Source organism: Leuresthes tenuis, unplaced genomic scaffold (assembly GCF_036924035.1).
Source record: "Leuresthes tenuis unplaced genomic scaffold, fLeuTen1.0.hap1 SCAF_19, whole genome shotgun sequence".
Lineage (NCBI taxonomy): Eukaryota > Metazoa > Chordata > Actinopteri > Atheriniformes > Atherinopsidae > Leuresthes > Leuresthes tenuis.
The window spans coordinates 6,388,671-6,398,701 of record NW_027325373.1 but is presented as its reverse complement, the minus strand read 5'-3'; the positions used below and the strand labels follow the sequence as shown (position 1 = coordinate 6,398,701).

Sequence of the window (10,031 nt, the reverse complement as noted above, 5' to 3'; positions counted from 1 at the left end):
GACAGAAGGTAGAAGTCAAAAAGGGATTTATTAGGTGAGGTGGAAGGAGGCTCCGTGTCCTGGTGACTCCGTGCAAGGCTCGGGAGATGAGTGGTTCCAGTGTTCCGAAGATCTCGTGTGAGCTCGTGTAGTGAGTCTCAGATACAGGCTGCGGGTGGGCTCGGTGGCAGGCTGGGTACCGATCTCCGACAGGTGTATCCAGTAGTCATGCGTGTTCGTCTGTTGTGAGGCAATAATCCGACACCGCAAGCCAGAAGGGAGCAGGCTTTAACAGGTGCCAGATTTCTAATGGGACACAGGTGGGGATGGTGAGAGCGCTCCTCCCAGCCGTCCAGCCCAACCTGAAAAAACAAAAGAAAACCAGCCAGCACCCAGGTACAAACATACTTAAACGAAGGCAACAAAACGTCACAATCACCACACATTTTCCTGAATTAGTTACTTTATGACAAAATATCCATCAGTATCAATATTGGTTGCAGTACCTTGAAAAAGAAGCATCTTCCTTTGCATTTATTTTAAACATAACATTGTATGATGATATTCAGAGCTATACTTGATCAATCCTGGTGCTTATGGGGGGAGGAGAGGGTGGTTGGAGGCAATATTCAAACACAGCAGACACTTCATACCAATGGGGAAAACATTAACAAACAAATGGGAATGATTATTGCAAAACCAAAAGTTTCATGTGTCATGCCTCAATTTCACCTAAAGTGCTAAATTCTGTCTACAGCCTTGCCTTAATATGAACCCCCCCCCCTCTCCACTTTTGCCAAAAACGTGACTCAGATGGGTTCAAACCTTCAAGCCGCACGCTGATTCTCAATATGACTTTGTCTGGAAATAATTGGCTGCTCAGGAAGCATCTGTCCGAACGTCACGGCCCGTGTGGTTAGGGCCAATGAAGACACTCCAGGGTCAAGGCTGATGAGCCCTCGAGTTATTAACCTGAATGATCACGACTGAGTCGTAGGGACTCTCTTGAGGGAGGAGCGGGTGCAAATAAGAAGGTCATAAATGAATTAAACTTCAGTGGCCGGCCGTGAGTGTGCACTGAGCTGTCCTGCATGAACTGCCAGCAGGCTGCGCATCTTCTCTGAAGCTGAGGGAGTAGCTCAGGAAGGAGGGTGTGTGTGGGGGGGTAGAAGATTTCAGCACCGGAGCTGTCCGCGGCTGTCTTGGAGGAGACTATCCCTGCAAACAGAGAGGGGCTGCTTCCGACTGTAAATTTTCTCTGTGAGACCGAGGGCAGGGGATAATAAACTGCTGTGCCATCCATCTCTCCTGTGGGACCAACGACGGCCGAGGAAAGGCGAGCATACTACATTCGAGCCAAGTCTTGCCATGCTGGACGACCGGCATTGAGACAGGAAGGATAAAAGTCTCCAATAAGTCGCGCTGAACAGCGGTCTTCACCCATTACGGTGAGTCAACACAAAGACGACTGGCTTCGGTATTCTATTCTTTATTTTCTTACATAACAAACTGAAAACTGCCTGAACGACAGACTGCTCTGGATTCAGTTTTAGGCTTACAGGGGCAGAAGAATATTTAGGTCAATGTCCATTTGGGTGTGGATCCACGCGGTTGGTATCAAACTACAGGAGTTGTCGTTGCAGTCTGGTTGCCTTTGTGTACATCTCTTTCCACAGCATAGCTATAAAAAATAGTTGTAAAAGAGGGGATCCTACTATAGTTAGCAAATGTGCATCATTGAGGGGGTTGAGGCTGTACTACAGAATTTTCATAACCTCGTACAACAAGTTCTATATATTCATGTGGAGGTTCTGCAACTCATGGCATGGCTTTATGATTTGGAATTGACATTACTTTGTCCTTGCTCTGCTTTTCCCAGCACTGTTGGGATTGTTGGGATATGTGGGATTGCTGCTGTCCATTATGCCCTCCAGCAGTCTGTCTTTGTTGTTTTCTTCTGGCCCTCATAGGCTCACAAACAAACCAAAATTGTTGTTAACCTTGGAGTGAATCCTGCCCCCCAGTCTGTGACAGATCCCTGCAGCCTGAGCTGCCTCTTTGCTGTCTGCTCTGTGCTCATTGTAAAACTCTCTCAGAGCGTTTTGGCTGGCACAGGCTCTCTGCCTCGCAGCGCCTGAATGCCAACATGATGTCTCCAGTCTAACGATGCATTGAGATTTAAATTCCTCCTCCATTCAGCCTCTTCTCTCCCTCTCTCTATCTCTATATATTTTTTGCTCCATTCACAAGCCCAAATTTCAAAGCCCTGTGTGCATTTGTTGAGCCTTAAGTATGCTCTATTTTATTTTCTGTTGTTGTGGAAGGATGGGATGAGAGCATATGAAATACCACAGGGAGACTTGTTGTTTCAAAGGCATCCGTACATTTCCTCCAGAAGCAATGAAGAATCAGATCATTATAGGGTAGCAGCAAGCGTGAGATTAATGCACATCTGTGTGTCTGAACGCACGTACATCTGCGTGTTTTGGATAGTTGTTAATGATTCCACTCGCTGGGATCTGGGTGAACTCGTTAGTATAATTAGTTCCAGGTCTTTGCTTCCCTGGTCTATGGGTGAGATCCTTTGCTAAAGGCGGACTTTAGCATTCATTCCCATGAAAAAGCATGCTTTGTGGTCCTTCCATTCAACCCCCTCTGCTTCTCCCCCTGAAACAAGTAATGAAAAGGAGGGCTGGTTGGGATTCAAATCGGCACATACCAGTGACAACCAGCTTTGGAAAGGGAATCATACAGTCAGAGAAACACACACCCCCACATATAATATGAGAGAGAGTCAGGCACAGCTTAGCTTTCTTTTCATGCTCTTACAATTAGAAAACATGCAGCATTGTGTAATAGTGTGTCAGACAATTGAATATAGAGATGTTTTGTCTAAGTTTGAATTTTAGGTGTTCGAAGACACTCCAATGGATGTTTTAAAAAAATGTAGAGTTTGCAGTTAGAGAAGAAAACAAATGACCCCCCGCCCCAAGAAAACAGACCTTGAAAGCAATCTTATTTCATTAACTGACAAGAGAAGTGATAAGGTCTAGCTAACTTTTGAACATGGCAGTGGAAACGTAGCACATCATCATACTGACCTGATGCTACAGTACATCTTAAAGTCATAGGTTCTCTCAAAGAACCGATGACTTACTGATTGGTCATATGTTCATGCGCATAACAAGTTCCTGTAAAGTACTGCCCTTACAAGCGGCATGATGGAAATATGACTCATGAGCGTTTCCACATCAGAGCAGACATCATCTTTGAGTGTTTTCCTTTAAGAAGCCACGTAATCTTCATAAGGAGGATGGAAGGGGGTTGGGTTCGGGGTAGTGCTGTAATGTGCAGCACTTTCAATCATTCATGCGTTTTAAGACATTAGTTCAGTACCTACATTTGTCAACTGCTTTTTCATTTGATAATGATAGTGTTTTACAAAAATACTATTGTACTTTATGGTTAGGTTTAGGCAATAAAGATCAGTTCAGAATTGTTCAGAAAATGGTCATGATCATGTTTTAGTATAAAATATATTATTTTTTTAACGATCATTTTGCTGTTTCTCTTGGTTACGAGTAAATGGAACATATTACAAGAAGACTTTATCACTTTCTGGCAGGCTTTAGCCAATAGTTTAATTTGGTTAGAGTAAGAAATAAAAACTGGTTGCTCACATCTCCAGGACGCTACATGTCTTCTGCAGAGAGGCAGGATTTTTACGAGGTATATAATAAGTGGATGTTTTAATGCTATCCATATTTTCCTAACCCTCACCACGTTTTTGACCCCCAAATAATGCCAGGTTTAAACTTAACGTATTGTAATGGCTAAACATAACCATCAACATTTCTATACCTAAACCAAACATCAGCAGTTGAAATGGAAGGTGAAAGCTTACGTGAGTTAAGAAACCACTGGATGTAATGTGAGAGGACATCACAGTGATGTTTGGCTCCATGCCCAAAGCTATCCAATCTCCAAAAGCAAAGTCTTTCATGAAATGCCGTAAGACTACTGCATACATCATTTCTGCTCAGGTGACCAGTTCTAACATAAATTATTTATTTTAAAAAGAGGGGTTACTATGTTTTTTCTTTTACATTGGTTTGTCTGTCCATTGAAAATGACATTTTCCTTTGACTAACAAACGGAATCTTAGTAACATCCCCACAATGACACTTGAACAATAAGACTACTGACGACTGACTAAATGGAATGACTAGTCCATTTCAACAGGATTTTCAGTTCGAGCAAAACAAACTCAGCTCTTCCCACCTCAGTAACCACAGGTGGAATTAGAAAATGTCAAATGCCGATAAGTTAAGTCTGGACAGATTGGAAAATTAATAACTCAGAGGAGCAGAAATAATCACAAGGTTTTAAAGAGCACTTTGGTTGTCAACTCCCTCATAAATTATCAGTATTTATGCCGATACTCTCCTGAGAACTCCATCAGCTGAAAGCTAGTCTACTGACACTAATCAAGAGCGTAAATCCACATTGAACCTGAATTCTTACTCTGGCTCCCATCTAAATGTACATAAAACATCGACAAAAAGGGTAAATGTACTCCTCCTGGAGCTCATGTTGGGATGAAAGAAAGGATGGGTCGCACAGGACATAAAAACGAGTGACCTGCTGATTTTCTTCGCCATCTCCGGAACATTCTGGTGCAGTGCAACTTGACAGACTAACATTTCCTCAGCCATATATGTCAGGTTCTGCCCCAAGGAAAGGCTCTGTTTTCCCTCCCATCATCCAGATCTTTTTTTATCCTGGGGCATTTAAATCATTCAGAGGGGTCTTGGAGAGAAAGCAGAGCCGCAGACACAGCCGCTTCTATGGGAGCCAAGTGATCGTACAGCCTGAGGGTGTTCCGTCCTGCTTGTATTGCCCATAAAACATAATATGGAGGATGAATCTGGAGAACCGCTTTGACTTAGTGGAATCATTTTAAATATAGGTGGTGGATGAAGAGAAATTCAAAGCTTAAACAAAATGTTGACTGGTGAGTGAAGATGTTTATAAGCCATGGGGGTTCAGCTACCAGATGTTTTTTTTTGGATTAGTTTTTTTTTTTGTGATCATTTCAGAATCGGACTTTATTTCATCTTCTTGTATTTTTTACATTTTCAAATACAGTATTAAACAAATGATTATTACAAGAGCATTATGAATACATTCATTATCCATTAATTATTTTATAATAACAGAGACGATTCAACTAAAACCTGTAAAAAGAACACATCTACACATATAACATTTTTCACATTGTTCCACCCCCCCCACCATCTCTTTCACAATTTGGTAACATGGTTTCTAAGACAACTCTGTTGCCAATGATCTGACAGAAATTCTCAGTTGGCTCAATTTCATTGTTTTAGAAAAATTGCCAAAAATATTTTCACTACAATTTTTGATAAGAAGCTTATAGAGATATCTGCGAGTGTACAGATCTCTGGTGGGGTGGGCAACATAAGTGTCGTCATCAGAGGGTGTGCAGGCAATATTGTGGCTAACTGTGACCATGGGGTCTATGATCGTGACTTGAGTAATTTTGCACATGCACACCGGAAGGTGGTTCTCAATGAGGAAACTATAATAGAAATAGCTGTTACCATGGGGACCCAAAGTTACCCATGTTTGCATTCATAACTGAGAATTGTCACCATCTTAAAGCTTTTACACACCAAGAATCAGGTATTTTTAGTCTGACACTGTTGAATGTTAAAACTAAACATGATGCCACGATAAGTTAATAATATTTTCACATTGATTTAGAAGCTTTCGTCTGTCATTAAAGTTTTTAAACCAAGCTCAGCTTTTGGCATTTTTTCCTCACCAGTCCAATGCTTTTGGGGGGTTGTTTGACTGCCACTGCATGTACAAACGTATCTAAAATGGCACCTGGCAAACAGATTTACTTTGTTTCTCAGCTCAAAGCACATCACGATAATCAATATTAGAAACAGAAATACTGCAATGTAAGCACAATATTGTAGAACATTTTGGAATTGGAAATTAGTAAGCTACAAACCACAAGACAAGAAATGCTGGACAGTTGTCTTGCATATTTAGTCTTACGTGGACTATGAGCTCTTCTGACAGTCCTCCTATTGGCTTCTATCTTACGGACATTTCCATTGTCATATAATTACATATGAATTTACAAATACAGGTAAAAGCATTAGCATCAATGATTGTTCAATGTTTATATTTGTGATATATGTATACTCCAGTTTTGTTTGAAACTTTCCAGTTAGTTATATTTATTATCTGAAAAAACATAAAATATGTATTGTGTTTCAGCTGCAGCCCTTCTGCTCATGTGAGGCTGACTTTAAATTTGGATGGGCAGTAGCTTCTAAATATAGAAAAAGTCATTCTTTAATTCATATCTCCAATAAATGTCTGTTCTTCAGAAACTATTTGGTGTACACACTCAGTAGCAAGCTGTCAAGGATGAAAAGCAAATCCATCACCTATCTCATTTGATCGTGTGATGCACACACAAGTGTTGAGCTGCACAAACGTTTTCAGTCAGGCAGGAAAAGGAGTTGATCAGTTTGACAGGCTTGTGGTTAAAAGCTCTGGGATCTGAAGCTTGCAAGGCGACCAAGTGGCAGGTTGTGCAGCACAATTTAATGCACTTAGGTATCAAAGTCAGGCGCTGACCCATTTGTGTCAGATTCAGCTTGTACATAGAGAAAAAAAAAACAAAGCCCTTATTTAAAATTCATAAGCTAACCTGGAAATATGACAAGGTCTTGTGCGTGCACAGATATTTCCTCATCAGTGTTGGCTTAACTCGCAGCTCTATAAGGAAAATGCAAATGTTGGAGAGTACATATCTCTGCAGCATCCTGCCTCCTTCCATCTGGCAGTACTACAAAATTATTATTATTTAGCTGAATTTGTTTTTTTAAATGGATTTATCAATAAGGCTAATGTATAAAATACACAAAGCTTTTTTGTGTTTTATGATTTATTTACTACTGGCATTGACTAAGGGGACATTAGAACTTATATTTCCTCCCAGCTGTGTATAAAGCCTACAACCCTGGCTGGCCATTAAGGAACAATTTGTTTTCTGTTTATTATCTTGTTTAAAATAGCACAGCCCATTAACTGCACTGAACTGTAACAGAGGATCCATCTGAGGATCCAGCTGTGGTAGCAGCTCTTAACTAATATCAGCCACAGTTGGCCTATTTTCAACCTTGCCTTCAAGCATGCAACATTTCAGACTTTTTCTTCTCCATTTGCTCTTATGTTCAAAACCTGATCTTTCCAGGCATCTTTTGGCATCTAAAGTCTGTCACTGTCTAATGTCTGTGCAAAAGCTGCTCTGAACCAGGGTAGATGTTACTACAGTGGGTAATTAAATCTCTACAATAATTAGAATGCCATAACGTGCTGTGATAACCGTATCTTCCCTCTTTACAGTCTTGGTATGGACCCAAGCATTATCAGGCCTTTTTTTCTTGCACCTTTTTTCTTTAAATCCGTTTGTGCATGTATGGCTGAAATCACTGTGCAGAAATTGTCTTTAAGTTATAGTCTGGAAATACTTTAAGTGACCACAAGTTGCAATGTCTGACTTGTTGCTGCCATCTGACAAAAATAAACTAATTGTATTGGATGTAAATGACAGCAGCTTTACTGCGAATTCAGTGCATGCATTTTTTTTTTTAAATTGTGATTGAATTATTTCCTTTTTGACTCATCTCCCAGTTTCTGGTGTGTCATGTACAATGTAATAAACTTGCTGAAAATTAGGATAAACAGGAGGGCGCAACATCAAGGCCAATGGGACTTAATCTCATACACGCAGATTATTTGTTACAGAGAACAATATTGGAGGTTGCTGCAAGAAACTGGAAGGCACTTTCTAAGAAAATCTTAGCAGCTGATTGAATGAACTGTCTGTCACTGGCGTGCAATCACATGAGCAGAATGGAGCATTCTTCTTTATAATTCTTTAAGTTGAAAAATAATATTCAGTTCTGTCATAACCCATACTAAAACAGCTCCTGAATGCTACCTTATTATGAGTCATCATTATTGACCATCACTATGTCTAAAACTGACCCACAGTTGCCTTTAGAGAATTGTTTCAAACCCCTATGGACTGGCAACAAATGCATTGTCTGAATGGTGGCAATCAAAACTGATTGTGAACCATAGGAATCAAGTTATTGTTCAACATATGGAGGAACCTATACTCATAGATGTGCATTCAACCTGTTTGTTTGAATGTTTGATAGTTGATAAAGAGGTTAAACAGTTAATTCACATGAAAAATTAAACTTATGAATATCTCAGAGAAGAAAGGCTGTTTTTTTTCTTCTTCTGTGCTGAGATTCATCTTCATCAGCCCTATAAAGGACTGGATATACTCCAAAACTGACATGACCAACAAATATGCACACCATTCTTGTTTATTACTTTGGGTATCCATATGCATTAGATACTGTCCACATCTATCTAATGCATGTGGGCAGCCTCCAGATTTTATGTAAATTTTCAATTTATGAGCTAATTTAAATGCAGACAATTTTTTCTTTTATATAGATATAAACAGGAAATAAGGTGTGAATAAGAAAAACTTATGATTAAACCATTCAAAAAATGAATAGACCAAGAATGAATAAACCATGGCAAACAAACATTTCCTATATCAATCACATTTCAGCACTGTTTTCCAATATTTTATGTTCGAGTGGCACTCTTTTGGAGTTCCTCTCCAGGCACTAAAATTGCAGCTTTAGAAGAATTGCTTGTGAAAATTAAATTTACTTTCATGCTTTGAAATGGCTAAGACATAACTCAACATTTCTGATAAATTACTTCCTAAAAATATGCAAACTGTTTTCTGCCTACATCACTTGCTACAGTTGCTTTTCCACTGTCCTTCAACTATGTCTGGGAAACTTGGTTGTATTTCATTGTGACTTGTTGGCCTTGAACTTGTGGCATGAATGCATGCACAGTTGAAAACACTACACTTTATCTCAACGTCCAACCCCAGATTCATTGGGGTAGTACTTTACAGGACTCTGTTATGGTATGTAAGGATATAAAAAAACTACCCATGACCATAAGGCTGGAATTTGACTTGATATTCTTTAAATATTATGATGATTGCAGTTTTTTTTTAAGTTAGGACATTTCATTGATTCTTTTTTCCTCTCAATATTATGACCAATCCTAACCATTTCTGCATTAAGCGATGGAGCAGAACCTTTTTCTGTGAGCTTATCTGCATTAAAAAGACTACTTTCTGTTCAGAGTGTATTTTAATCCCTGCAGTTAGGATGATACTATCTTTTAATGACTACAATCTCAACATGTTTCTGTAGTTAATTAGCCTAACTGCAGGAGACACTGTTCTTGCTCAAAAGAAGAATTTGTGTTTCACGTGCTCTCCACGTTTTCTCCAAGTTTCCTTTCAGAAACTCCACTTGCATTATTGGCTGTAGCTGTGGCAGCTGATGCAGTCTGTCAGACAACAGGAGGAAGAAAATGAGAAAGATGCTTGTTGGTTTGAAATTCACTTGACAGTCCTGTCGAGTTAATGTGGATTTAGAGTTGCTTTTTTTGGAAAGAATATTTTTTTTCCTTAGAGAATCAAGGAGGAAAAATCTTCTTTTGAAAAAAGACTGACTGGGGCTTTGTTGTGTTGGACACAGCTGGTACTGCAAATCCAAGCATCAAGCAGGTGTGCTGTGCCTCTGCTAACTTGACCTCCACTTAGCGAAATTCCATACAAAACAGATTACGTAACATATCAAGTGTGTCTTGCTTGAGTTTTGTCAGTGTGAAAGCAAATGGTATAGGCTAAAAATATGTTTTACTGTTTTATGTTTGTCTCTACTGTATAAAACCACAGAAAATGCAAATTAGTGTTGTAACCCCTACTGTCTATGAAGCACAAGCCCAGCTGCAGCCCGAGAGCACTCGGCCTGGCAGGCTTTTAGAGTTGCAGTCTGGAAAGGAAGAGAGAGAAAGAATGACTCCCATTTCACTCAGATAAATGCGATTAC

The 10,031-nt window shown here is 39.7% G+C and overlaps 1 protein-coding gene across 2 annotated transcripts in view; it reads left to right on the top strand.

The window, feature by feature from the left end:
- Window positions 1-1,010: 1,010 nt before the first annotated feature.
- Window positions 1,011-10,031, top strand: part of phf24 (PHD finger protein 24) — a 34,413-nt gene continuing 25,392 nt past the window's right edge. The window contains exon 1 of one of the 2 annotated variants that reach the window (XM_072372177.1): window positions 1,011-1,427. The gene's annotated coding sequence lies outside the window, so the exon portion shown is untranslated. The remainder of the gene's footprint in view (window positions 1,428-10,031) is intronic. The other variant, XM_072372178.1, reaches the window with a different exon arrangement.